At 46.8% G+C, this 27,637-nt stretch overlaps 1 protein-coding gene and 1 long non-coding RNA gene across 2 annotated transcripts in view; both read left to right on the top strand.

The window, feature by feature from the left end:
• The window catches only part of LOC141580523 (uncharacterized), a 236,387-nt gene that overhangs the window by 34,006 nt on the left and 174,744 nt on the right, over nt 1-27,637 (top strand). The gene's annotated exons all lie outside the window — the stretch shown is intronic.
• On the top strand, nt 19,649-27,282 carry LOC141580736 (uncharacterized). Its single transcript, XR_012513030.1, has 3 exons — nt 19,649-20,112; nt 22,499-22,716; nt 26,608-27,282. It is a non-coding gene; the product is annotated as an uncharacterized LOC141580736 (long non-coding RNA).

Raw genomic sequence — 27,637 nt, 5'->3', positions numbered from 1 at the left:
GGCTTCTATCCAATCAGCTTTGGGTCCCCAGTGCAGATCCAGGCTTTCATCCAATCAGCTTTGGAGCCCCAGTGGAGATCCAGGTTTCCATCCAATCAGCTTTGGAGTCCCAGTGGAAAGACGATGTCTCTTCTCTGATGGTTTTTGCAAACATCCCATGTTCAAATTTTATTGGCCTGACAGGTCATGTACCTATCCCTGAATCCAATCACTGTGGCCGAGGATTGGAACCCTCCGACCGTCCAGAGCATGGGCATGGTCATGAGCTCCTCCCAGGAGTGGAGGAAAGCAGTTTCTCAAGAAGTACAGGATATTAGAGAAGCAGCAGGCAACAGCCTGGGGCAGGGCAGGTGCTTCCTGGGCATTTGACCTGAATGCAGAATAAATTTGGATCCTAAATTGCTTACACTTTGGAGGAGGCACATAAGTACACAATGAACTATAATACCAAGCAAATCATTTCAAAGCCTGTAATAGTAGCTCACATAATGTACTGTTGAAACACAAAGAAAGCAATGATTAACTGCTCCTGGGGGTCAGGGAGGGCTTCTCAGAGGAGATGACATGTCTTCTGGCTTGCATCTCTCCCTTTATTTTCTGCCTGCACTCATGGGTGGCCAAGCCCTGTGGGTGACTCAGGGCTGAGCCTGGGAGCAGGACCTCAGCCTCCGCTTCACCTGAGAGAAAATGTCAAGAATCAGCTGCGGCAGCTGTGAATCTGATTATTGGGACGTGAATGGCTTCTAAGGACTCCTGGAGGAGCCTGGCTTTGCACATCTAAATATGAAAATTTAATAACCATACTTGATATAACTCTTTATCTCTATCTGTACCACTCCAGAGAGAAAATTAGTCTTGGTATTTATAATTTTACAGACATTAGGGGGCTGGTGCCAAAACATTGGTTCCTGAGTTTAAGGGTCTGAGGTGACAGACGATGTTTCCTTATTTGGTTGATTGTTGATAGAATCATAGAATGTGAGAGTTGGGAGGCTTAGGTGGGATTCAGGTCAGGGATCTTCACATGTGGTCTATAGGCTCCTAAATTGTGGGTAAAATTGTGCTTCCGTGTGTGTGTGTATGTGTGTGTGTGTGTGTGTGTGTGTGTGTTTTCATGTTCCCTAGAAAGTGTGTTCATTGCTTTCATCAGATTTACAAAGGGATTTGTGACCATCAAAACACTAAGAATCCAGAGCTGGGGCCAAGCCCCTCAACTGGGGGTGGAGATAAATGGACCCTGAGGAGCAGGCATGCCCAAAAGAGCCCCTCAGGTCATTGCTCAAAGTGCTGCTGAACCTCAGGTGTCCAGATTCTGGGCTGGGGAGGTTTCCCTTTAAGCCAGGGGTTCCCTAGCCTGAATAAGCATCAGAACCCCCTGGGGGACTAGCCAGCCACCTGATTTCCTGGGCTAGCTCTAGACCTGCTGAATCAGGGAATGGGTGAGCCCCAGGATCCTGTATGGATAACAAGCTCCCTGCGTGGTTCTAATGCTGGTCACCAGAACTGGTGCTGGGACAAAGATCTGAGTCCATCATTCAAGGAGAACATGCTCCAAATGAGTGGAGGATAAAGGAGCCCTCTTCAACAGGATGGGCAAGTAGGTATTGTGAAAGGAAGTAAATCCTGGGACCCTAAATCACTAAACAAGGGAATAGTCAAGCTGAGTACAATGTTAGGCAAACCTGCCTCCTATTTATTCCTAAATGAAATGGCTATAAAGATAAAAAAGCTACATACTGGCCAGGCATGGTGGCTTGCACCTGTAATCCCAACACTTTGGGAGGCTGAGGTGGGTGGATCACAAGGTCCAGAGTTTGAGACCAGCCTGGCCAATATAGTGAACCCCCCATCTCTACTAAAAATGCAAAAGTTAGCTGAATGTGGTGGTGGGCACCTGTAGTACCAGATACTTGGGAGGCTGAGGCAGGAGAATCACTTGAACCTGGAGGGTGGAGCTTGCAGTGAGCTGAGATCGCGCCACTGCACTCCAGTCTGGGTGACAGAGTGAGACTCCATCTCAAAAAAAAAAAAAAAAAAAAAAAAAAAAAAAAGAGCTACATACCTTCTACATGCTTTGCCCACAAGGAAATTCCTTGTGGCCTTCAAGATCTTTACCCTAAACAGTTCTGTTGAATTTCACCCTGGCAATGTAAACCGATAGCTTATCTTCACAGGTGTGGGACAGAAATCTCTCTGCTAACCTGAGACAAATGCATATCTGATTGCTTCCTCTGTTTATGTAAAATGCAAATTCACTGAGACAGACTAAACTGTGCATCCAATGAATGATTGATCAAAGACTTGAAAGAAGGCAACCTTTTGTCTCTTATCTAACTATGACTTGGAAGCCCTCCCAGTTCGAGTTGTCCTGCCTTTCTGGACCAAACCAATGTACATCGTACACATATTGATTGATGCCTTATGTTTCCCTAAAATGTATAAAAGCCAGCTGTATGTATCCTGACTACCTTGGGCACATGTTGTCAGAACCTCCTGAGGTTGTGGTGGGCACGCCCTTAACTTTGGCAAAGTAAGCTTTCTATATTGATTGAGATCTGTCTCAGATATTTTGGATTCACAGTATGTCCTTACAGGCATTTCTGAGATTACTCTCAGGTTTGGTGAATTGCTGGAAGGACTCATAGGGCTCAGCATACAGTCATACACATGGCTAGGATTTATTACAGCAAACCGATACAAAGAGAAATAGTAAATTTAAAAAATGCATTGGACAAAACCTGGAGAAACCAGGTGCAAACTTCTAAGCATCCTCTCCCAGTGGAGTCCATAGGCTACACTTAATTCCTCCAGCATCAGACTGACAGAGCAGGTGTGAATGTTGTGAACTGGGGAAGCTTGTCTGTGTCTAGGAGTCCAGGGTTTTTATTAAGGGTCAATTTCCTAGGCACTCTTTGCCTAGTATGTATCAATTTTCCAGACCCTCAAAAGGAAAGCAGGTCTAGCATAAACCATATTGTACAAACTTTTTTTTTTTTTTTGAGACAGAGTTTCACTCTTGTTGCCCAGGCTGGAGTGCAGTGGTGGTATCTCGGGTCACTGCAGCCTCTGCCTTCCGGTTTCAAGGGATTCTCCTGCCTCAGCCTCCCAAGTAGCTGGGATTACAGGCATCTACCACCATGCCGGGCTAATTTTTGTAGTTTGAGTAGAGATGGGGTTTCATCATGTTGGCCAGGCTGATCTTGAACTCCTGACCTCGTGATCCACCCACCTTGGCCTCCCAAAGTGCTGGGATTACAGGTGTGAGCCACCGCACTGGCTGTACAAACATTTTAACATTATCTAATTGACAAACTGATTAGCCCATTTTAACAGTTAGCAAACACTCCCCAAATCCAAGTTTCCAGGTGCCAGCCCAGGGACAATCTTGCAAGCAGCCCTTTCTAAGGGCAGATGTCTCAGGCAGCTGCGTGAACCTTCTGTACAATGGGGATGCCAGCTCACTTGACCACAATGAGGCACTATGCCATCCGCACTCTGGAGGGACCACCAAAGGATGGCCAGGTGTATTGACACACCTGTGTTTGCTGCAGAAAGGGGACCACAGCAGCTATATGTTGTGTAGCTCCCGGAAATCTGGTGTTCCTGTGACATCCACCAAACTGGATTCTCTGCTTCTCTATGTCACCAGCCTCCCATTTAAAGTTCAAGGAGATGCATTTGTTTGACCAATCCCAGATCAGAACTTGTCATTTTTTTGCTTCTACTGTGGGGGTTGAGCTCTGTCTTCCAGCAAGGCTCATAGATGAATGTATTAGTTTTCTAGGGGATTTCATAGCAAGGTACCACAGACTGGGTGACTTAAACAACAGAAATTGCTTTTCCCAGAATGCTGGAGGCTGGAATTCCAAAATCAAGATGTGGGCAGGGGTGGTTTCTTTTGAGGCCTCTCTTCTTAGCTTGTAGAATGCCATCTTCCCTCCCTTTGTGTCTGTCTTAATCCTTCATCTCCTTTTTTTTTTTCCATTTAAAAAATTGTAGTGGAGGCCGGGCGCGGTGGCTCAAGCCTGTAATCCCAGCACTTTGGGAGGCCGAGGTGGGTGGATCACGAGGTCGAGAGATCGAGACCGTCCTGGTCAATACGGTGAAACCCCGTCTCTACTAAAAATACAAAAAAAAAGTAGCTGGGCATGGTGGCACATGCCTGTAATCCGAGCTACTCAGGAGGCTGAGGCAGAAGAATTGCCTGAATCCAGGAGGCGGAGGTTGCGGTGAGCCGAGATCGCGCCATTGCACTCCAGCCTGGGTAACAAGAGCGAAACTCTGTCTCAAAAAAAAAAAAAAAAAAAAAAAAAGAAAAAAAAAATGTAGTGGAATACATGTAACAAATTTTAACATTGTAACCATTTTTTTTTTTTAAAAAGGTAATTGGTTATTTAATTAGATTATTAGGACATTTAAAATACCAATTTGTGAGGCTAAATTCCATTTGTTAGGGCAAACACAGATCGCAGGTAGCCCTGGAGCTGAGGAATAGCTTTAATTTTTGGTAACATTTGTGAGTCCACAGCTGATCAATCTTGCGCTGCTCTGTAATCTCGTATTTCTCTTTTTCTGTGTCGAAGATCTCACGTTCCTGGTGTCTGGGCTTTCGCAGCTTCTTCTTCTTGAAGTAAGCATCAGTAAGATGTTTTGGAATTTTTACATTGCTGATATCAATTTTGGTTGAGGTGGCAACGACAAATTTCTGGTGCGTTCTTCGCAGAGGAACTGGATTGAGGACCAGAGGTCCAGTCACAAGTAATAAGCCACCAGCCAGCTGCTTCAGGAAAACCACCCTCTTGCCCCTGTGGCGTCCAGTGAGGACGATTAGAATTGTCCCGGGGGTAATGCTGGCTCGCATTTGCTCACGTGCTGACTGAAGGGTTTTTTGCCGTGGCTCAGCAGCTTTCGAGGCACCTCTTCAGTAGGACAATGTCTAGGCATTTTGCGAAGTTGAACCACCCGGGTACCGCCGTTTTTGTCACCACCAACTGGTTTTGTAACAGTTGCAAGAACCTTCTTTTTTTTTTTCAACCTTGGATTTAGCAGCTGAGTACTTCCTCTTGTGCATGGCCTTTCTGGAATACACGGCAGATCGGGAACACCTGCCGATTCCTCTGACAAGGACGGGATTGCGGCTGCAATGGGGCTTCCCCTTCTTGGGCTTTTTAGCCTTGAGGTTACCCTTTTTCACTTTGCTACCAGCATCAGCCTTCTTGGCTTCAGGTTTCTTCTCTTTAGTATCTGGCTTCTCAGCTTTCTCACCCACCATCTTGCAAGATGGGAAAGAGAACTAAGGCCCCGGCTTCAAGTCTATAAGCAATCCATTGTAACCATTTTTAAAGGTACAATTGTATCAATGTATTAATTTGGCATAAAAGTAATTGCTGTTTTGCCATTACCTTTAATGGCAATACTGCAATTACTTTTGCATCTAATATTACAGACCTTCATAATGATGTGCAAATATCATTATCACCTATCTCCAGAACTCTTCAGGCTGTAAAACTGAAACTCTTTACCCATTAAATGCTAACTAACCCCTATTCTTCTTTCCCCTGAACTCTCTGGGCCCTATGTTTTCTTCTAAGAGTCTATAGTTTTAGGTCTTACACTTAGGTCGTTGTTCCATTTTTGAGTTAATTTTTGTATATGGTGTTAGGTAAGGGTCCAATTTCATTCTTTTGCTTGTGGATATCCAGATTTCCCAGCACCATTTGTTGAATAAACTTTCCTTTTGCCATTGAATGGTTTTGGCACCCTTGTCAAAAATCAGTAAACCCGGCTGGGTATGGTGGCTCATGCCTATAATTCCAGAACTTTGGGAGGCTGAGGTCAGGAGTTTGAGACCAGCCTGGCTAACATGATAAAACCCGATTTTTACTAAAAATACAAAAATTAGCTGGGCATGGTGGTGGGCTTCTCTAATCCTAGCTACTCAGGAGGCTGAGGCATGAGAATTGCTTGAACCCAGGAGATAGAGTTTGCAGTGAGTCAAGATCCTGCCACTGCACTCCAACCTAGGCAACAAGAGAGAAGCTCTGTCTCAAAAAAAAAAAATAAATAAAATAAAAATAAAAATAAAAAATAAATAAATAAAAGAGATAAGAGAGAAGCTCTGTCTGTATGTCTCATAATAATAATAATAATAATAGTAAACCCCATGTAATGGTTTATTACTTCTGGGCTCTTTATTCCATTGATATATTATCTTTATGCCAGTTCTACACTGGTTTGTTTACTATAGCTTTGTAATAAGTTTTAAAATCAGGATGTAAGAGTTTTCAGCTTCACTGTTTTTTTTCAAGATTGTTTTGACTATTCATGGTCCCTTGAGATTTCATGTGAATTTTAGGATGGGGTTTTCTAATGTGTTTCCATTTATTTATGTCTTTTTTATTTGTATTTAAATTTTTGCTTCCCCAGAGTTCCTGTGTTGGAAACTTATGTCTTCTTTATTTTATTCACTTATTTTTATTTTTTTGAGACAGGGTCTTACTCTGTTACCCAGCCTGGAGTGCAGTGGTGCAATCATGATTCACTGCAGCCTCAACCTCCAGGGATCAAACAATCCTTCCACCTCAGTCTCCTGAGTAGCTGAGACTACAGGTGTGCGCCACCACATCTGTCACTTTTTTTTTTTTTTTTTTTTTTTTGAGACGGAGTTTCTCTCTTGTTACCCAGGCTGGAGTGCAATGGTGCGATCTCGGCTTACCGCAACCTCCGCCTCCTGGGTTCAGGCAATTCTCCTGCCTCAGCCTCCTGAGTAGCTGGGATTATAGGTGTGCACCACCATGCCCAGCTAATTTTTTGTATTTTTAGTAGAGACGGGGTTTCACTATGTTGACCAGGATGGTCTCGATCTCTTGACCTCGTGATCCACCCGCCTCGGCCTCCCAAAGTGCTGGGATTACAGGCATGAGCCACTGCACCCGGCTTTTTTTTTTTTTTTGGTAGAGATGGGATTTCACTATGTTTCCCAGGCTGGTCTTGAACTTCTGGGTCCAACTGATCTTCTCACCTCGGCCTCCCAAAGTGTTGGGATTACAGGTGTGAGCCACCATGCCCAGCCTATGTCTTCTTTATTTCAATGCTTTGTAGTTTTCATTCTACAAATCTTTCACCCCCTTGGTTAATTCCTAAGTATTCTATCCATTTTGTTACTGTTGTACATGGAATTGTTTTTGTAATTTCCATTTCGGATTGCATGTTGTTAGTGTATAGAAATGCAGTTCGTTTTTGTGTATTGATTTTGTACCCTGCTACTTTGCTGAATTCATTTATTAGTTCCAACTATTTTTTGGGGGGGATGAAATACTATGGTTGTCTACATATAAAAATCATATCATCTGTGAACAGAGATAATTTCACTTCTTTTTTTTTTTGTCCAATTAGATGCTTTTATTTCCTTTTCTTGACTAATTTCTCTGGCTAGAACTTCTATTGCTATGTTGAAGTGGCAAAAGTGGGCATCCTTACCTTCTTCTTGATCTTAGATGAAAAGCTTTTAGTCTTCTACCATTGAGCCTGACATTTATTGTAGGTTTTTCCATAAATGGCTTTTATTATATGAGATTTTTCTTTTCTTTTTTTTTTAGATGGAGTCTCACTCTGTTGCTAGGCTGGACTGCAGTGGTATACTCTTGGCTCACTGCAGCCTCTGCCTCCCAGGCTCAAGTGAGTCTCTGGTCTCAGCCTCCTAAGTGGCAGGGATTTGTGCCACTATGTGGCATGTGCCACCATGCCTGGCTAATTTTGTATTTTTAGTAGATATGGGATTTCGCCATGCTGGTGAGGTTGGTCTTGAACCCCTGACCTCAGGTGATCTGCCCACCTCGGCCTCCCAAAGTACTGGGATTATATGGGTGAGTGACTGTGCCTGGCCAATTGAGGTATTGTTTTTTTTTTTTTTTTTTTTTTTTTTTGGTATTCCTACTTTTTCGAGTGTTTTTTTTTTTAAGTCATGACATGAAAGTCTGTTGAATTTTGTCACCTGCTTTTTTTCTGCATCTATTGAGATGATCATGTGATTCTTTTCCCTTCATTCTGTTAATGTAGTATATCACATTGGTCAGTTTTTGTGTGTTGAACCATCCTTGTCTGAGAACTAAATCCCACTTGCTTATGGTGTTTCAGGCTTTTAATAAGCTGATGAATTTGGTTTGCTAGTATTTTTTGAGAATGTCTGCATCAGTGTTCGTAAAGGATTGGTCTGTAGTTTTCTTTCCTTGTAGAGTCTTCATCTGGCTTTGGTATCAAGGTAATGCCGGCCTCATAGAATGAGTAAAGAAGTGTTCCTTCCTCTTCAATTTCTTGGAAAAGTTTGACAAGGATTGTTTCCCTTCTTTAAATGTTTGATAGAATCTACCAGTGAAGCCATCAGGTCTACTAGAGCTTTTCTTTGTCAGGAGATTTTTTGATTAGTGGTTCAGTCTTCTCGTTATGGTCCTCCCTCCCTCCATCCCCTCCTCCCTCCATCCCCTCCTCCCTCCATCCCTCCTCCCTCCCTCCTCACTCCTGCCTCCCTTTTTCCTCCCTTCTTTTTTCCCTCCTTCCTTCTTTCTCTCCTTTCTTCCCTCCTTCCTTCCTTCCTCAGCCTAGGCTGGAGTGCAGTAGTGCAATTTTGGCTCATTGCAACCTCCTCTGCTTCCCAGGTTCAAAGCAATTCTCCCACCTCAGCCTCCAAAGTAGCTGGGACTACAGGTGTGCACCACCACACCTGACTAATTTTTGTATCTTTTGGTAGAGAGGGGATTTTGCCATGTGGGTCAGGTTGGTCTTGAACTCCTAGCCTTATGTAATCCACCTGCCTGGGCATCCCAAAGTGCTGGATTACAGGTGTGAGCCACCGTGCTCAGCCTAGATTTTCTATTTCTGAAAATAGAAATTAGTCTTGGTTGTGTTTCTAGGAATTTGTCCATTTTATCTAAATTATGTAATTTTGGGGTATATAGTTGTTCATAGTATCCACTTATAATCTTTTTATTTCTGTAAAATTTGTAGTAATGTTTTCACTTTCGTTCCTGATTTAGGAATTTGAGTCTTTTTCTTCTCTCAGTCCATCTATCTAAAGGCTTGCCAATTTTGTTGATCTTTCCGAAGAGCTCAATTTTGGTTTTACTGATTTTTGTTACTTAAGGATGGACTTCCGTCATTATTCTCTTAGTTTTTGATATGCCTTATACCTTTTTTTTGAATCTCTCATTTCCTATGTGATAGTTTTATTTTGTGGTTAATTTTCTTTAGTGAATTGTTTAAATTCCTTTCTCATTTCTTTTTGAGACACGAAAACACTGTTGCGGAGGCTGGAGCACAGTGGCATAATGGCTCCCTGCAGCATTGACCTCCTGGGCTCAAGCAATCCTTCCACCTCAGCCTCTCAAGTGGCTAGGACTACAGGTATGTACCACCATACCCAGCTAATTTTTGTGCTTTTTTTTTTTTTGTAGAGATGGGGTTTTGCTATGTTCCCCAAGCTGGTCTCAAACTCCTGGGCTCTAGCAATCCTCCTCCCTCAGCCTCCCAAAGAGCTGGGATTACAGGTGTGAGCCACCACACCTGGCCTTGGGCATACTCTATAGCTGTTGTTTTTTTAGTAGTTACCATGGGGTTTGGTTACCTTTAGCGTGCTAAAATTATAACACTCTAATTTGAATTTATACCTTATTAACTTCAATAACACACAGAAACTCTGCTCTGTTACAATTCTATCCCCACTCCTTCCACTTGCCAATGTCACAAAACTACATCTTTATACAGTGTGTCTAAAAATAAAGCCAATGGCTGTTTTAAATCCGTTAGTTTCTTAAATTATGTAGATAATAAAATGTGGGGCTACAAACCAAATTTATAGTAATACTAGCTTTTAGACTACTTTAAAAAAATGCAGTAGTCTCTGAAATCATGTAAAAAATAGATGAAGTTACATATAATTGTTACAATAATATATCTCTTGTAATTACACATATATTTACTTTTATTGAGATTTTTATTTCTTCACATGGCTTCAAGTTACTGTCTAGGACAGGTGTCCCCAAACTACGGCCCGTGGGCTGCATGCGGCCCCCTGAGGCCATTTATCCGGCCCCCCACCGCACTTCAGGAAGAGGCGCTTCTTTCATTGGTGGTCAGTGAGAGGAGCACAGTATGTGGCGGCCCTCCAACGGTCTGAGGGATAGTGGACTGGCCCCCTGTGTAAAAAGTTTGGGGACGCCTGGTCTAGGGTCTTTTCATTTCACCCTGCAGGATACCCTGCAAGCACAAAACTGCTAGTGAACGCTCTCTTAATTTTTGTTTATCTGAGAATGTCTGAATTTCTCTTCACTTAACATTTTTTTTCACTTTAAATTTCATTTATTAGGCTGGGTGCAGTGGCTCATGCCTATAATCCCAGCACTTTGGGAGGCCGAGGTGGGCAGATCACAAGGTCAGGAGTTCAAGACCAGCCTGGCCAATATGGTAAAACCCCATCTCTACTTAAATTACAAACAAATTAGCTGGGGCCTGGTGGTGTGTGCCTGTAGTGGGCTGAGGCAGAAGAATCGCTTGAATCCATGAGGTGGAGGTTGCAGTGAGCTGAGATCACGCCACTGCACTCCAGCCTGGCAATAGAGCAAGACTGTCCAGAAAAACAAAAAACATTTATTTCTCTTATTTTGAGTTAACACATAATTGTACATATTTATGGAATAGAATGTGATATTTTGACATACATATATGATGTGGAATGATCCAATGAGGATAATTAGCACATTCATTACCTTAAACATTTATCATTTCTTTGTGTTGTGAACATTCAAAAATCTTCTCTTCTATACTACAAATTATCATTAACCATTTTTACCCTACAGTGCTGTAGAACATTAGAACTTATTCCTTCTATCTAGCTGTGATTTTGTATCCATTGATTAAAGTCTTCATATCCTTCCCTTCCTAGCCTCTAATACCCACAATTTTACTCTATAAACCTATTCTCCTTCACTTTTGAAAGACAATTTTGCTGAATATAGAATTCTTGGTTGACAGATCTTTTTCTTTTAGCACCTTGAATAGACTGGCCCACTGCCTCTGGCTTCCAAAGTTTCAGATGAGAAATATGCTGGTAATCTTGAGAAGCTCCCGTATGTGACCAGTCATTTAAATCGTTTGATATTATTTCTTCTTCTTCTTCGTTTTTTTGAGACAGGGTCCAACTTGGTTGCCCAGGCTGGAGTGCGGTGGCATGATCTCAGCTCACTGCAGCCTCGACCTCCCAGGCTTCAGTGATCCTCCTACCTCAGCCTCCCAAGTAGCTGGGACTACAAGTGCACACCACACAGTCAGCTAATTTTTGTATTTTTTGTAGTGACAGGGTCTTGCTATTTTGCCCAGGCTGGTCTTGAACTCCTGAGCTCAAGTGGTCTGCCCACCTTGGCCTTGCAAAGTGCTGGAATTACAGGCATGTATCACCATGCCCAGCTGAAAGTTTGATTGTAATGTGTCTCATTGTGGGTCTCTTTGAGTTCATCTTACTTGGAGTATTAGGCTAGGCACAATGGCTCATGCCTGTAATCCCAGCATTTTGGGAGGCCAAGGTGGGTGGATTACAAGGTCAGGAGTTCAAGATTGGCCTGGCAATATGGTAAAACCCCATCTCTACTAAAGCTTGGATGTTTATATTCATGTCTTCATAAAATTTGGGACATTTTTAGCCACTATTTCTTCAAATATTCTTTCTTCCTCTTTCTCTATCTCTTCTTCTGAGAATCCTGCAATGTGTATGTTAGTCCATTGTGTCCCAAAGCTCCTTTGGCTCTATTCACTTCAATTTTTTCTTTCTGTTCCTTAGACTCAATAATTTTCTTTGTCCTGTCTTCATGTTCATTGATTTTTTTCTTCTATCTGCTCAAATAAGTCTTTGAATATTTCTAGTGAATTTTACATTTCAGTTATTGTGCTTTTCAGCTTTGAAATTTTTTTGGTTTCTTGTTTCTATTTGTTTTTTTTTTTTGTTTCTATTTCTTTATTTGATTTTTCCGTTTTTGTTATAGGCCATTTCTTATAACTTTTCTACATCTCCTCTAGTTTTTGAGCATCTTAAAGACAGTCGTTTTAAAGTCTTTGTCTAGTAGATCTGCTACCAGCTTTTTTCAGGGGCACTTTTTTTTTTTTAAAGACGGGGTTTCACCATGTTGGTCAGGCTGGTCTTGAACTCCTGACCTCAGGTGATCTGCACACCTTGGCCTCCAAAGTGCTTGGATTACAGGCATGAACCACCGCGCCCAGCTTTTTTTCTTTTTCTTTTCTTTTTTTTTTTTAAAGACATTTTTCCTTTGAATGGATCACACTTTCCTATTTCGTTGCATGATTTGTTATTTTTGGTGTTGTTGTTGAAAACTGGACACTTGAATCTAATAATGTCGTAACTCTGGACATCAGATTCTTCCCCTTCCCTAGGGTTTGCTGTGTTTTTTATTTTTTTTTTTCTGTCATTATTGTTGTGTATGTATTTATTTATTTTCAAAATTGCTCTAGGCTGTCTCTGGGCCAAGGATCAGCCTGAGGTGTAAATTTATGATCTTCTCAGTTTCTTTTTCTTTTTCTTTTTTTCCGAGCCTGTTTCTTTCCTTGGGCATGAGTGGTCACTTTCTAATTTTCCTTGTATATTCAGTTGCTTTTGAATGTCATGGTCTTTAATGTTTGGCTGTTGAAAGGGAAACAAAGAAAAATGGGAGGGGGGTGGTAAAGGACACTATTCCTTTAAGTCCCCTGGAAGTCAATTCAGCCAGGAGAGGGGCTTACAACAATGGGGAGGTGCAACAATGCCCCTTTGCACTTCTGCCATTGGAAGCTGCAATCAGCAATCAGAACACAGATCCTGAGATTTGGAGGCCGGGGTCAATTTTTGTTTACCCTGGCTCCCACGGGCTATGTGTAGGTTGCTCCAGGAACAAATGGACAGCTGTCTGCCACAGAGCTGGGAGTCAGGGATGGGTAGCGGCTGCTGCTTTGCTAAAAGCTGAGGTTGGCTGTAATTAACCGCAATGTACAGACTAAGTTTGCCCCTGGATGTTGCAAGCTTCTGGTCACCCCTATTTAAAATAGGCTCCTTCAATAGGCTCCTTCAGAGTCCCAAAATAGTTATGTAGGACAGATTCTGCTGGTGCAGTTATTGTCTAGGTGGGGGCAGCTTCCCCGTGCTCCCTACACTGACATCTTCCTGGAAGTCTCTCTCATTGTCTCTTTTTTTTTTTTTTTTTTTTTTTTGAGACAGAGTCTCACCCTCTCATCCAGGCTGGAGTGCAGCAACCTCCACCTCCTGGGTTCCACTGATTCTCGTGCCTCAGCCTTTTGAGTAACTGGAACTACACATGTGCGCCACCATGCCTGGCTAATTTTCGTGTTTTATGTGGAGATGGGGTTTCACCGTGTTGGCCAGGCTGGTCTTGAGCTCCTGATCTCAAGTGATCCACTCTCCTTGGCCTCCCAAAATGTGGGGATTACAGGTGTGAGCCACGGTGCCCAGCTTCATCTTCTTTTCTTTATAGACCCTGTCTCCAAATAAAGCCATATTCTGCAGTATTGGCAGGTAAGGCTTCAACATATGAAGTTTGGGAGGACACAATTCAGCCTATAACAGCATGGACTTCCCCAATATGGGTAGGGGGCTTGGATGCTGGGTACGCTCTTGAAGAAACAAGTTGGGATTTTAGTGTCTAGTCGCTTCTGAGGTCATGATTATCCTGTCCTGAGCTTTCCCCCTGGGTAATGTAAGGGTCCTCTTCCTCCTTTAGAGTTTCATGGTTCTAGAGGGAGAAAATGCAAGCTAGTTTCTGTGTAATAAAAACAAACCTAAATAAAAACAACCATGGTGGGTTAGTCAGTAGATTCTGACATCCTCTGAGGTTGAGCCTGGGACCCTCAGTCATATGGCAGACTTCAGGAGACGTCAGTGCAGCTCTGACCCCTGGTCCCGCTGGCTTTCCCCACCTGCTGTCAGGTACCCTTGGCTCTGATATCTGGGTAGAGAAGTGGGAAATGTGGGCAATTTTCCCAGACCACACAGTAGTGTCTGTTCTTTCTTGGTTGAAGAAAGCACCCTGGTTCCAAGAATCAAGTCCTGGGGGTAGATTCTCAGCTGTAGAGGAATTTGAGGAGTAGTGGCTGGGCTGCCACATTGCCTGAGTTCAGGCCAGGGACCTCCAAGAGCCTGTGGCTAGAAAGAGAGAAGCCAGGAAAGGTGGACACTGACCTTTCCCTCAAACCGCCAAACTCTGATTCTGCTTTGTAAAATGTCTCCCAGGGCCTACTGGGATCAAGAGACTGTCACCTCTTGAGTGATGCCAGCATGGCTGGGGCAGATAGAGCAGTCTGGCGAGGGCACCTGGAGACCCAGGGACTACAGTCATGTGACCTTCCAGGGCCTTCATTTCCTCATCTGCAAAACGGTAGAAGCACTCCCTGATCCGCCTCCTTCATGGGACTGGGTACGGCTGGGATATGGGAAGCAGAGTGGCATTGCTAGGGCCTGACAGGTGTGAGAAGATTCACACTTCTTCTGCGGAATCTTTTGCAAGAAGACCAATATTTTGGGCTGTGACTGCCCCAGGCAGGCTAATCCTATGGGACCCCTATACACTGACAACCCTTAGGTCCTGATGAAACATGTATTCAGGGAGAGTCTGATGTTGTGCACAGAATGAGTTGGTGGCGGTCCCACTCACACCCCCATCTCACCCACCCTAGCACAAACTGTCCTCTGTGCTTACTGGAGTTTGTCCCTTCAAGTAACAAACACTCACCTTTTGATTCTGAAGGGCAGAGGTTGCTGCCTTCCAGCTGCGGTTTCCATGGTCTGGGGAGGAGTCATAGCCATTGTTCACACTGAACCATGATGATTTGCTTTGAGTCAGCCTCCCACAGCGGGAGTTGGGGAGGCGGCCCTGTTCATGCTGCAGCTCCCCCGTCCAGGAGGGAGCCAGCACTCAGGGTATGTTAGTTGAAGGAATGAACTTGGATGAGACTGGCCCCATTTTGGCTGGGAGAGAGCTGGGAGCAGAAAGAAGGCAGTGACAGCACCTGGCCCCTGGGAGACATGGGCACAGGGCCTTTCCAGGGTGTGCTGGCAGCAGCTGCTCCTGGTCTGCCTGTGTGGTTTGTTGGAGTTCACAGTGTTTTATGTTGTGCTGTGCTTTGTCCATAGCTGTTGGTCACCTCTGGTTGTCACTGTCAAACCTGAGAGCCCTTAGAAACTCACTTCTTGGCTGGACGCAGTGGCTCACGCCTGTAATCCCAACAGTTTGGGAGCCTGAGGCGGGCAGATTGCCTGAGCTCAGGAGTTTGCGACCAGACTGGGTAACATGGTGAAACCCCATCTCTATTAAAATACAAGAAAAAATTAGCTGGGTGTGGTGGCATGTGCCTGTACTTCCAGCTAATCGGGAGGCTGAGGCAGGAGAGTTGTTTGAACCCAGGAGGCAGAGGTTGCAGTGAGCCAAGATCGTGTCATTGTGCTCCAGCCTGGGTGATAGTGAGACTCTGTCACAAAAAAATAAAACACGTTAAAACAAAGCAAACCAACCAACCAACCAAACAAAAAATGCACTTCTGATTCCATTGTGTTTTCAGGTCCTTCCTGTGGCTCGTTTGAGCTCTGGAAGATCCAGGTCTCTTTTCAAGGGCTGGGGAAGAGGCTCCTCCAAGCTCGGCAGTAGGATGGGTGGAAGGTTCAGTGAGTTGTCTGAGAATTTGGACTAGAACAAGGCCTTGGTCATCTTAAAAGCTCCCCCTCTGGACATGGGGCACCTGGCCACCCCCAGGCACCCCTGGCTCAGATGGGCAAACAGACTGGTTTGTGAGATTAGGAGCTGCCCTTAGGAGAAAACGCTCCTCCAGGAGAAGGAGACAAAACACATTTTAATTGAAACATTTCAGTCAGTTGCTACATCGCTTCTTGTTTGGCTTCTAACGCTGAAGGATGTCTGTGATTTAATGAAGCCACTCTCTCAGGGGACCCAGCTCCCTGAGCCTGCCGGGTAGTGAAGTGGAGTAATTGTGGATTTTTGCTCTTTGGTCTTCTTTTTATTGATGTTTCAAGTGCATGTAAGGAAAACGACTCTAAAGCGCTGACTTCAGTCCCTGGGACTCCCTCACTGCAGGGTGAAGCTGGAGGAGGCTGCAGGGGAGGCAGCCTGGCGTCAAGGTAACAGCAGCAGTGGCAACAGTGGCTGCTAGGATTTTTGATGTGCCAGGAATTATGCTAAGTGCTTCAGGACTGTGAATGTCATTGAATTCTCCTAGTAGTACCATGAAGTGGAGACTGTTATTATCATCCCTGTTTTACCCATGAGGAAGCGGAGGCACAGAGAAGTAGCTGCCAGGAGGAGGAGCTGTCCCTTCGGCCAGGCTGAGGGGCTTCAGAAAAGGCACAGACCCTTCAAGTCCATGTCACAGGCCCAGGTGGTCTGATGGTTCTAACTGTGTGACCCTGGGCCCTCAGAGGAGTCACTCCCCTGTCAAATGAGGACCCTGTTCCTTTCTGATCCAGGGCTGTGAGAGGATCACGTGAGATCCTGGTTATAACGGTCTCACCCCACACAGGCACGGTATTGTGACAGAGGCTGTGGTTGAGAATGAGTGGCAGTGGGGCAGCACATGGGTGTGGTCCCCACCTGTTCCTCTTGGCGGAGCTGTCTCCCACGGGGCCCCCCACCTGTTCCTCCTGGTGGAGCCGTCTCCCATGGGGGCCCCACCTGTTCCTCCTGGTGGAGCCGTCTCCCATGGGGGCCCCACCTGTTCCTCCTGGTGGAGGTGTCTCCCATGGGGGCCCTACCTGTTCCTCCTGGTGGAGCTGTCTCCCACAGGGGGCCCCCCACCTGTTCCTCCTGGTGGAGCTGTCTCCCATGGGGGACCTCACCTGTTCCTCCCGGTAGAGCCATCTCCCACGGGGCCCCCCACCTGTTCCTCCTGGTGGAGCCGTCTCCCATGGGAGACCCCACCTGTTCCTCCTGGTGGAGCTGTCTCCCACAGGGGGCCCCCTACCTGTTCCTCCTGGTGGAGCTGTCTCCCGTGGGGAGCCCCCACCTGTTCCTCCTCGTGGAGCTGTCTCCCGTGGGGGCCCCCACCTGTTCTTCCTAGTCGAGCTGTCTCCCACGTGAGCCCCCATCTGTTCCTCCTGGTGGAGCTGTCTCCCAGGGGGGCCCCACCTGTTCCTCCTGGTGGAGCTGTCTCCCAGGGGGTGGCCCCTCACCTGCTCCTGCTGGTGGTGCCCATCTCCCATGGGGTGGTCCCTTGCCTGTTCCTCCTGGCAGAGTTGTCTCCCATGGGATGGCCCCCACCTACTCCTCCCAAGTGCCTGGGGCTGTATCATCCGGCTGCTGCATTAGGGGCTGCTCCTGCTCACGTGCCAGCTCTCATCATCCTGCAGCTGGGGCTCAGTATCCTCACAGAGCTCTAGAGTCTCTGGGCTGCTCAGGGAATGTGGGGAGACCCTGGAGTGGGTGGGAGTCAGGACCCCTGCACCGAGGCGTAGATGGAGAGCAGGAGCTGCCAAGTAGCCTGGGGATGTGGTTCTCAACTGGGGACAGTTTTGCCTCTCAGAGGACACTTGGCAATGTCAGGGGACATCTTTGGTTGTTACAGCTGGCATGGGGGGGTGTTGTTACTGGCGTGTAGCAGGTAAGGGTGGGAATCCTGCTGAACATCCCACACTGGACTGGACAGTGCCCCATGGCAAAGAATTATCTGGCCTCGAATGTCATTAGTGACAAGGTGGGAGGCCCTTGCCAGGGTGAGCACAGGTCACTTGAAGGGCCTTGGCATGCGTGGAGGGGTGAATGTAGCAGGGACATATGGGACCCAATGACCAGACAGCATGAGGGTCTCTCAGATGTCAGCTGGACAGAGAACAGCTGGGGCTCATCACTGCCCATTCCTTCTCAGGCCTTAGTACCGCATGAGATTTAGAAGCAAACCCAGAGAGAATTGAGAGGATGGGGACCCTTCTGGAAGTTTCTACTCTCCAGTGAAAAGGGGGCTTGCAATAGAAATTAAGTTAAACTACAGTTCAGTTGTGGATCTGAGAAACAGATCTGTCAATACATCACCCCGTTTAATCTCATGGATTAAGTTGGAGTATTTCTACCATTTCATTTGGGGGGTAAATGAGGCTCAGAGAAAGGAAATCATGTACCCAATGTCTCATCTGTGTAGCAGTGCAGCTGGGATTTGAACCCAGCTTTGTCTGAGTGCAGGGCAGTGCCCCCTTGCAGGTGTTTCCAGGCATGGATGAACTTGTGAAGGGCCTTTGATGGAAGTGCCAGCCTCAGTCTCTGAGCCTGAGCCGATCCAGGCTCGTCCCTGGGCCAGGTGGCCAGGCCCATTCACAGCTCATGGCTGTAGCTTGAACACTCTCTGGGCGGGAGTCACAGAGCTGCAGCGGTTTCCTCAACTCATCCTTTGCCTTGTTTCTGAGCCTGGCCCTTATTTCCTCCAAGGAGTCATAAAAACTGCAGCCTCGGATCAAAAAGTCAGGAGTTTGAGACCAGCCTGGCCAATATGATGAAACCCCGCCTCTACTAAAAATACAAAAATTAGCCGGGCATGGTGGTGGGTGCCTGTAGCTACTCGAGAGGCAGAGGCAGGAGAATCACTTGAACCCAGGAGATGGAGGTTGCAGTGAGCTGAGATCCCACCACTGCACTCCAGCCTGGGCAACAGAGCCAGACTCCATCTCAAAAAAACAAACAAGAAAAAACCTCTGCAGCTTCCTCACCAGGTATTGCTGCCTTCTCTTGCCTGAGACCTGGGTGTTTCTGGGGATGAGGCTGTGGCTTGGGGCAGTAGCCTCAGATCCACTCTCTGGCCTGGGCTTCCCCCACAAGTTCCTGAGACATCCTCATACCCCTCCCTGGAGCCAAATGGGCACTGTGATATGGCCCTACAAAGAGGCAGCCACCCCTGCTACAGTGGGAGCTGAGGCTCCTGAGTCTGGCCACATGTCCTTCAAATTCCATGGTGATGATGGCCCAAACTTCTGCCCCGTTTCCTGCCTCGGCCAGGTGCCCCCACCCTTTAGCCAGGATCCCCATCAGCTGCACCTTGCTTGTTGACACATCTCTTCCACTGTCTACCCTCCACCATTACCAGGTCCATCTATTTGCCCACACTGAATTATGTAAGCCACATGCTGATGCTTCCAAACAGCCTCCTGGCAGCTAGGATCGAAGTGCCCCAGGGTGGGTGGCAGCGCAGCGAGGCACAGGAACAGCCTTCCAGGGGGCATTCGCAGGAGTGTGGCACTTGCTGGGGGCCTCGGCAAGTCATTTCAGTACCATGGGGTGTTATGGGGGTCACCAGCTCTCCACCAGGCTGGTGTGAGGATAGAATGAGACTGTAGGCAAAGGCATTTGCAAACCACAGAGCAATGTGGGGGTGCAGCAGTGCCCTGGCCTTTCCTCCTCTTTGCTGACCTCTCTAGGAAATCCTGATTCTTTGCTTGCCCTGCTGCCAAGACACAAGCAGGGGTAGGGACTGCAGGGAAACAACTGGCTTGATTGACTCCAGCCAGGGCTGGGGAAAGGGGGCCGCCATGGCCGAAGGGCCTCCCTGGTGCCCATTGGTCCAGATCAGCAGTCCTTGTTTGTGCCTGCTGTGGTGATAGGCTCCCTGCTCCACGAGCTTAGAACCTTCTCTTCTCCAGATGCAGGCCCAGACTGAAATGCAAGGTAGGATTGTATATGCTGAGAAAGTGCTAGTGTGTCGCCCTCCTAAATTTCTCTGTACCAAGGTAGAATACGCACATAGGTACATAGGAGTAGATAGGTACATATCGCTGGGCCAGGCATGGTGGCTCATGCCTGTAATCCCAGCACTTTGGGAGGCCGAGGCAAATGGATCACTTGCGGTCAGGAGTTTGAGACCATCCTGTCCAACATGCTGAAACCCCATCCCTACAAAAAATTAAAAAGTTAGCTGGGCGTGATGGTGCCTGCCTGTATTCATAGCTACTCAGGAGGCTGAGGCACGAGAATCATTTGAATCTGGGAGATGGAGGTTGCAGTGATCTGAGATTGTGCCCCTGCACTCCAGCCTGGGCAACAGAACAAGACTCTGTCTCATAAATTCATAAATAAGGTAAATATCACTGCTTTTTCTTGAGTCTGGGAAGCTTACACTTTGTGTCTTCTTTATGAAATCTTTGCCTAAACCAAAGTCATGAAGATAATTTTCGTACATTAATTTTTAGAAGCTTTTGTGTTACTTCTCATGGTTCATAACTAAACAAAGAAAAAAATCAAACACTAAAATGTGTTTAAAAATTAGTTGCTGTGTAGTGAAACTTAATATGGGGCAAAAATTAGGTAATATTTAAGCTTTGATTTCTTTAGCTGGGAAATGGGGGTAATCATTGCTCCTCTGTTACAGACCAAACTGGGGTCTGTGTTCCTGGTACAGTATGACCAGATAACTACACTGAGGTTCTGATAGAAAATAAGGTGTTTATTTGGTTTTTCCTTGCACCCAGCAAGGAGAACCAGGCAGCAAGTATCTAAATCCTGACCTCTCAGATGGCTTACAGGTAGGATTTTTTTTTTTTTTTTGAGACAGAGTTTTGCTTTTGTCACCACTGGTGCAATCTCAGCTCACTGCAACCTCTGCCTCCCGGGTTCAAGAGATTCTCCTGCCTCAGCCTCCCAAGTGGCTGGGATTCCAGGCATGCACCACCATGCCTGGCTAATTTTTGTGTTTTTAGTAGAGCCAGAATTTCACCATGTTGGCCAGGCTGGTCTGGAACTCCTGTCATTGGGTGATCCACCCACCTTGGCCTCTCAAAGTGCTGGGATTAGAGGCGTCAGCCACTGTGTCCGGCTCATAGGTAGGGGTTTTCAAAGGCAGGGGTAAATTTCAGGAAAGCAAAAGTTATTGACAAAAGCATACATCAATGCCTGGAGGTTAGAGGTTGGATCTTGAAGTGGAGCCAACAAGTCATAGGTGAATTCAAAGATTTTCTGAGTTGTGATTGGTTAAGGATGCAAAGCTTTGTCTAAAAATTTGGGATCAGCAGAAAAGAATGTTAGTTCTGGCTCATGGGTGGTACCTCCTCCAGGCCCTGCAGGAAGAAAGTTAGAACAAATGATGGCAATCAGAGTTCAGTCTTTGGTTTTTGCTTATCTGAGGTCCCAGTTTCTGAAAAGCAATTCAGAGATATGTGTTAAAATGTTATACTTAGCTGGTGCGGTGGCTCATGCCTGTAATCCCAGCACTTTGGGTGGCTGAGGCAGGCAGATCACCTGAGGTCAGGAGTTCAAGACTAGCCTGGCCAACATGATAAAACCCTATCTCTACTAAAAATACAAAAATTAGCCAGGCACGCCTATGATTCCAGCTTCTCCATAGGCTGAGGCAGGAGCATCACTGGAACTTGGGAGGCTGAGGTTACAGTGAGCTGAGATTGCACCAATGCACTCCAGCCTGTCTCTTAAAAAAAAAAAAAAAAAGAAAAAAGCCATCACTAGTTTCTCTCTCTTACTTTTCCTTACTTTTTTTTTTTTTTAAATGAGACAGAATTTTGCTCTGTTGCTGAGGTTGAAGTGCAGTGGCAGAATCATAACTCACTGCAGCCTCGACCTCCTGGATTCAAGTGATCTTCCTGTTTCGGTCTCTAGAGTACCTGGGACCATAGGCGTGTGCCACCCTGCCCAGCTAATTAAATATTTATTTATTTCTGAGATGGAGTTTTGCTCTTGTTGCCCAGGCTGTAGTGCAATGGTGTTTTCTCAGCTTACTGCAACCTCCACCTCCCAGGCTCAAGCAATTCTTCTGCTTCAGCCTCCTGAGTAGCTGGGATTACAGGCATGTGCTACCATGCCTGGCTAATTTTGTATTTTTAGTAGAGATGGGGTTTCTCCATGTTGTTTAGGTTGGTCTTGAACTCCTGACCTCAGGTGATCCACGTGCCTCGGCCTCCCAAAGTGCTGGGATTATAGGTGTGAGCCACTGTGCCCAGTCTAATTTTTTTTTTTTTTTTAAGACATGTGGTCTTGCTCTGTTGCCCAGGCTGGATCATCCTTAGTTTCTAAGGGGAACCAAACATCTCCTGATTTTAGTGTCCTTGGCTATTGTTTTAGGCTCCTATTACCCTCTTGCTTATCAAATTGTTTATTTACTTCTCAGGGCTAGCCAGGGGTCTGAACTTGCCCTTGAAAGAACTCAACATTTTCCTTTATTTCTATTGTTGGGGGTCACAGACCCCTAAGAGGGGTTCTTGCTTGTCTCACTTCCCTTGCATTCAATGTTGTGACATTAAATGACTCAGTACTTCTAAAACGCCCAGAAGAGGGGCAGCAGAGAGAAAGTCAGACTCAGCATAGGCTCTTAGTATCGTCCTGGACCCAATGTTAGATTTCACTGCCATCTAGGTATTCTGTTTGACGGAGCTGATGCTTTTGGTCATTAGCATTTGTCCACTGTTAGGACACATACGCATGCTTGTAAACATAGGCACCTGTTTTTCCTGCAGGGCAGACAGATTCTCCATGATTCCCTGTGCCTCCGTTAAATGTCCCCCACGAAGTACAATGCAGTGGAGGAAAGGACTGCACAGACCCCTCCAGGGGCCCAGCCCATCCCGACTGGAAAGGACGGGCAAGGAGCCGGCGCTGGAGGAAGAAGTCAGTGAGATCTGCCCTCAGAAGGTGGGGCAGGGCCAGGCTGCAGGTGGAAGGCCTTTGCTACAAGGTGAGAAGAAGGCTTGTTGGAGCCTTCGCTCCTTCACAGGAGTAATTGACTTTGATGGCTGTTAATAGGAATCATTATGTGATTATTAAGGGAATGTGATGAGTCCAGCTCCAACCTGCTATGCTCAGGGGTCTCCTGTCTTAGTTGTTTTTGCCTCTGCAAATGAGCCAGGCCCCTTCCCTGGAAGGCCCTGGAATCAGGGGTTTTGGCCTTCTAGCCCAGCAGGATGGGGCAATTCCTGTGGGTGCCAATTAACTCCTGGGGTAGCTCTGGGAGGGGTGGGTTGGGGAAAGGGAAGGAAGGGGTGGGGAGGAGGCAGAGGTGACAGGGAGAGATGGCGTGAAGGAGAGAGGAAGGGAAAGACAGCAACAGACAGTGAGCAAAAGGAGAGAGGGAGTGAATAGAGAGAAAGAAAATGGAAAGAACACTGACCGTCAGGCTAAATTCTAGAGCCTGAATCCTGGCTAGCATCCACAGCAGCAGCTGGGAGCCATCACTGATGCCGATTCTCAGGCTGTCCTGCCCTGCTGAGTTAATTTCTGCATTTAACAAGATCCCTAGGTGATCCTCTGCATGTTCAAGTTTGAGAAGCTCTGGTTTGGTGGTCACCAGGGTAACCCACCCCAAATGGCCCAATAGGTCTGGAGCTTGGAGTGGGGTCTTCGGGGCCCATAAAGACTCTGTAGAGAGGTGAGCAGGGTTTGACCTTGCTGAGAAGATAAACTAAAAAGCAGGACAGATGGAGAAAAGTGCTTGGGAGAAAACCAAAGCAGAAGAGACGGTGGCGGTTTTGAAGCAGGTGTCTGAGGTGTCACTGGGGGGCCTGTGTGGAGAGCCCTAAAGAAGGTGGGGACCGGAGCCCGCAGGTACCTGGAGATGAAACCCATGCAGCTTTCCAGGCAGGTTCTGCTCTGAGCTCTCCACGTGCTCATTGCCCTCACCCGCTCGCATGCTTAGCCTCAGCCTTATTATTTTTCAATTTTTTTGAGATAAGGTCGAACTTTGTTACCCAGGCTGGAGTGCAGTGGTGTGATCGCCCCCCACTGAATTTGAAGCCAGGAGGGATGTGAGCAGTCTTGGCCCAAGTCACCTGCTGCAGCTGGAAGGAACCATCGCTGCTCCTCCTGGCTCTGCCCGCTCAGGTTTTGCAGCCATCACCCAGCATGTCGGTGCATCTGCCTGACACCCGGTTCCAGAAAGTCTGGTTTTCTTCCCAAAGCCAGAGACCCTGTGCTTCATCTAGGAGGTGGCTAAAATGCCCGGGGGTAGGGGTGGGCAGGTCAAGAGGCTCCTAGGAGAATGAAAGTGAGGGCGGGGTGCTGCTGCTCACAGCTTCCTGCACAGCTGCGGCTTCCATGGGCGATGGCCAGGTGAGTGACCTGCTTTAGGTCCCTAGGAGGGCGGGCTGGGGTGGTGCCAGGTGACTGGCCCCTGGTCTTGCAGCCAGAGCCTAAGGCATCTGGGGACACTGACCAGTTGCAGCCGGGAGAGAGCACAGCTGTCCTCTGCCTGGGGGTTTGTGACACAAGGCAGCGGGGGTGGCTGAATATGTAACAGCAAAGGAGACAGCAGCCTCGGAGTCAGGATCAGGGCACTGTGGTCATCATCCCAACCAATACCAAGGACAAGCAGGGTAACCTTGGGCATGTCACTACCTCTCCGGGTCTCAGTTTCCTTTCCTGCAAAATGGGGGCAATAAAAATACAGTATTTACCTGGAAGGTTGTTTCTGTGTATAAATATTATAAGCTGTCAAAATAATAAAATTCATACTGAGACCTCATCTCTGCAAAGATAAAGTAAAAAGTTAGCCAGGTGTGGTGGCATGTGCCTGTAGTCCCAGCAACTTGGGAGGTTGAGGTGGGAAGATTGCTTGAGCCAGGAGGTCGAGGCCAGTGTGCTGTGATTGCACCACTGCACTCCAGCCTGGATGACAGAGCAAGATTCTGTCTCAAAACATTAAAAAATAATAAAATGAACGGTAACGCATTGCTATCTGTATTGTTTTGTTCTTATCACCTCTCTGACTTCCTCCCTGCTTTGCTCAGCAATTCCATTCCAGCAGTGTTTCCTGCCTGAGGAGCACCTGCCACGAGAGCCGCAGTGGCCCTCAAGCCTGGGTGAGCCTGGGCCAGGGCTGAGCAGAGCATGGCCTCCACTGCAGGCTGGGAATCGAGCTCCTCCAGACAGGAGAACCGGACCTCTGAGCACAGAGGGCCACTGGCATCACCTCACCTGGGTTTGGAGAGTTTGCAGACCCCTTTGTGGGGCCTGGTCCCGGGACTCCTCTGCAGGTTACAAACCTCCCAAACGCTCAGCTGGCCAGACTTTTCCATCGGGGGGCCCCTTGGTGTTTGCTTCGTCTTTTAGGACACAGATGGCAGCGGGGGTTCATGAAGCACCATGTTAAGCTCAAAGGGGATCTCTCCTTTTTTCACGTCTTTCAGTCTGGCGCTGTATGCAGACCGTGGTCAGTGGGGGCTCTGTCCAAAATGGTTTTGTTTTATTTTTATTTTTAAATGAAAATAAATGAGAGGCTCTGGCTGAAATGCCGTTTTCATCTTCTTGCTCCTTCTCTTCTCTTCTCCCCATCCTTCCAGGGCTGCTGCATCCCAAATCTTGGGCATGGGACCAGGTCTGGTTAATTTTTTTCTGGTTTTAAATATGAAGACTTTTAAAAAATTTTATTTTACTTTAAGTTCCGGGACACATGTGCAGAATGTGCAGGTTTGTTACATAGGTAAACGTGTGCCATGGTGGTTTGCTGCACCTACCAACCCATCACCTAGGTATTAAGCCCCACATGCATTAGCTATTTGTCCTGATGCTCTCCCTCCCCTCGCCCCACCCCTGACAGGCCCCAGTGTGTGATGTTTCCCTCCCTGTGTCCATGTGTTCTCGTTGTTCAACTCCCACTTAGGAGTGAGAACATTCGCTGTTTGGTTTTCTGTTCCTCTGTTAGTTTGCTGAGAATGATGGCTTCCAGCTTCATCCATGTCCCTGCAAAGGACATGATCTCATTCCTTTTTATGGCTGTATAGTATTCCATGGTGTATATGTACCACATTTTCTTTATCCAGTCTATAGTTGATGTATTCTGGGTAATTTTATGAGCAGCCAGTGCTAAAGACCACTGCTTTGGGGAAGCTGTTGTTATTTGGACCAGAAATCTCACAGAGGCCAGAACAATGAAGGGGAACAGTAATTAGCAACAGTGATTGCACTAGGACATGGCACGGCTCTCTTTCTTTTTTTCTATTCTCTTCTACGTTGGCTCCCACTTCAAGTCCTAATCTCAGAGTCACAGAACAGCTGCAGCAGCTCCAGCCCTCATATCCCCTGAGCTTTGAGTCGTGGAAAGAGGGGGAGGTTCTCTCCTAGGATGTCCAGTGGATGACCCACTGCATCTCATCGGTGCTTGCCCTCACTGTCTCTGGTTGGCTTGCCACTGCTTGTTTCCATTTGACACATAAGCTTTCTCCAGAAGGTGGACTGGTATGAATTCAGTTCAGTGGGGAGTGGTAATTGGGGATGTGTGAGGTGCTGTGGGAGTACTGAGTGGGGTTACTAGCTGGAGGAAGGGTCAGTGACAGCTAAAGGGAAGCCCATGGAGGAACTAGGATGCACAGCAGCTGGGGGTGAGAAATGGAAGGACTCAGGCGCCACACAGACAGGTTCAAGTTAAAAATTACTAGTGTCCTACAAGGGTTATAATGTAAAACCTGCAAGGCAATGTCCCCAACCCCCGAGTCTGCTGCTCAGTGTTCAGCACTTTTCTGGAAATGTCTTCTGGTATCTACTTACATATACCAATGTTGAATTTTCTATTGTAGACATTGTTTGCCTTCTCTGAAAGATGGGGATTTCACATTCTTGTACCTCTTCACCCCAGTAGGTAGACTAATGGCTCCCCAAATACATCCATGCTCCCCAACCGCCCCAGACTGGTGACTCTGTTACCTTATGTGGCAAAAGAGACTTTGCACATGCGATTGAAGCGAAGGACCTTGAGAGAGTAGCTTGGATTATTCAGGTGGGTCCAATCTAATCACGTGAGTCCTTAAAAGCAAAAGGCTGAAGAGGGAGCTGGAGACGCCACGAAGAGGAGGAAGGGAAGAGTCGAGGTGCGAGAGGGACTCCACCCGCTGCGGATGACTCTGAGATGGAAGAAGGCACTGTGAGTCAAGGACTGTGGCTGGCTTCTGGGAGTTGGAAACGGCCCCCAGCCGATAGCCAGAAAGGAAACGTGACTGCAGTCAGTCCTACCCTTCCCTGCAAGGGACTGAATTCTGCGAATCCTGCCAATTCTGTGAATGAGCAAGCGAGTGGATCCATCCGCCCCAGTGCCGCCAGAAAGAAATCCAGCCCTGCCGGAACCTCAGTTTTAGCCTAGGAAGACCCTTGTCAGATTTCTGATCTGTAAGTCTAAGATTGCAAATTTGTGTTAAGTCACCAAGTTTGTGCTAATATTTCTTTTGCTCCTTTTGTGATTTATGTAGAGGCTTATCAATTTAATTATTTCCAAACAATTCATGTTTGATTTTATTGGTTCTCTATTTTTTTTCTGTTTCAGGATTTCTCCCCTTTAGCGTTTCCTTCATCCTCCTTACCTTAGGTTCAATTATTGTTCCTTTTCTAAATTTAAAAAAATAATTTATTTATTTTACTTTAGGTTCATACTATATCTGGCATTTCTCCCCGTGTTATCCCTCCCCATGCTCCCCTCCCTCCCCTTCTCCCTCTGTCTCTCCCCTACCGCCCCCACCAACTGCCCCCAGTGTGTGATGCTTCTCTCCCTGAGTCCACGTGTTCTCACTGATCAACACCCACCTATGAGTGAGAACATGCGGTGTTTGGCTTTCTGTTCTTGTGTCAGTTTGCTGAGAATGATGGTTTCCAGATTTATCCAAGTCCCTACAAAG

Source organism: Saimiri boliviensis, chromosome 12, assembly GCF_048565385.1.
Source record: "Saimiri boliviensis isolate mSaiBol1 chromosome 12, mSaiBol1.pri, whole genome shotgun sequence".
NCBI lineage: Eukaryota > Metazoa > Chordata > Mammalia > Primates > Cebidae > Saimiri > Saimiri boliviensis.
Note: the sequence above shows the minus strand (reverse complement) of the source record. Positions and strands in the feature narration are given on the sequence as shown.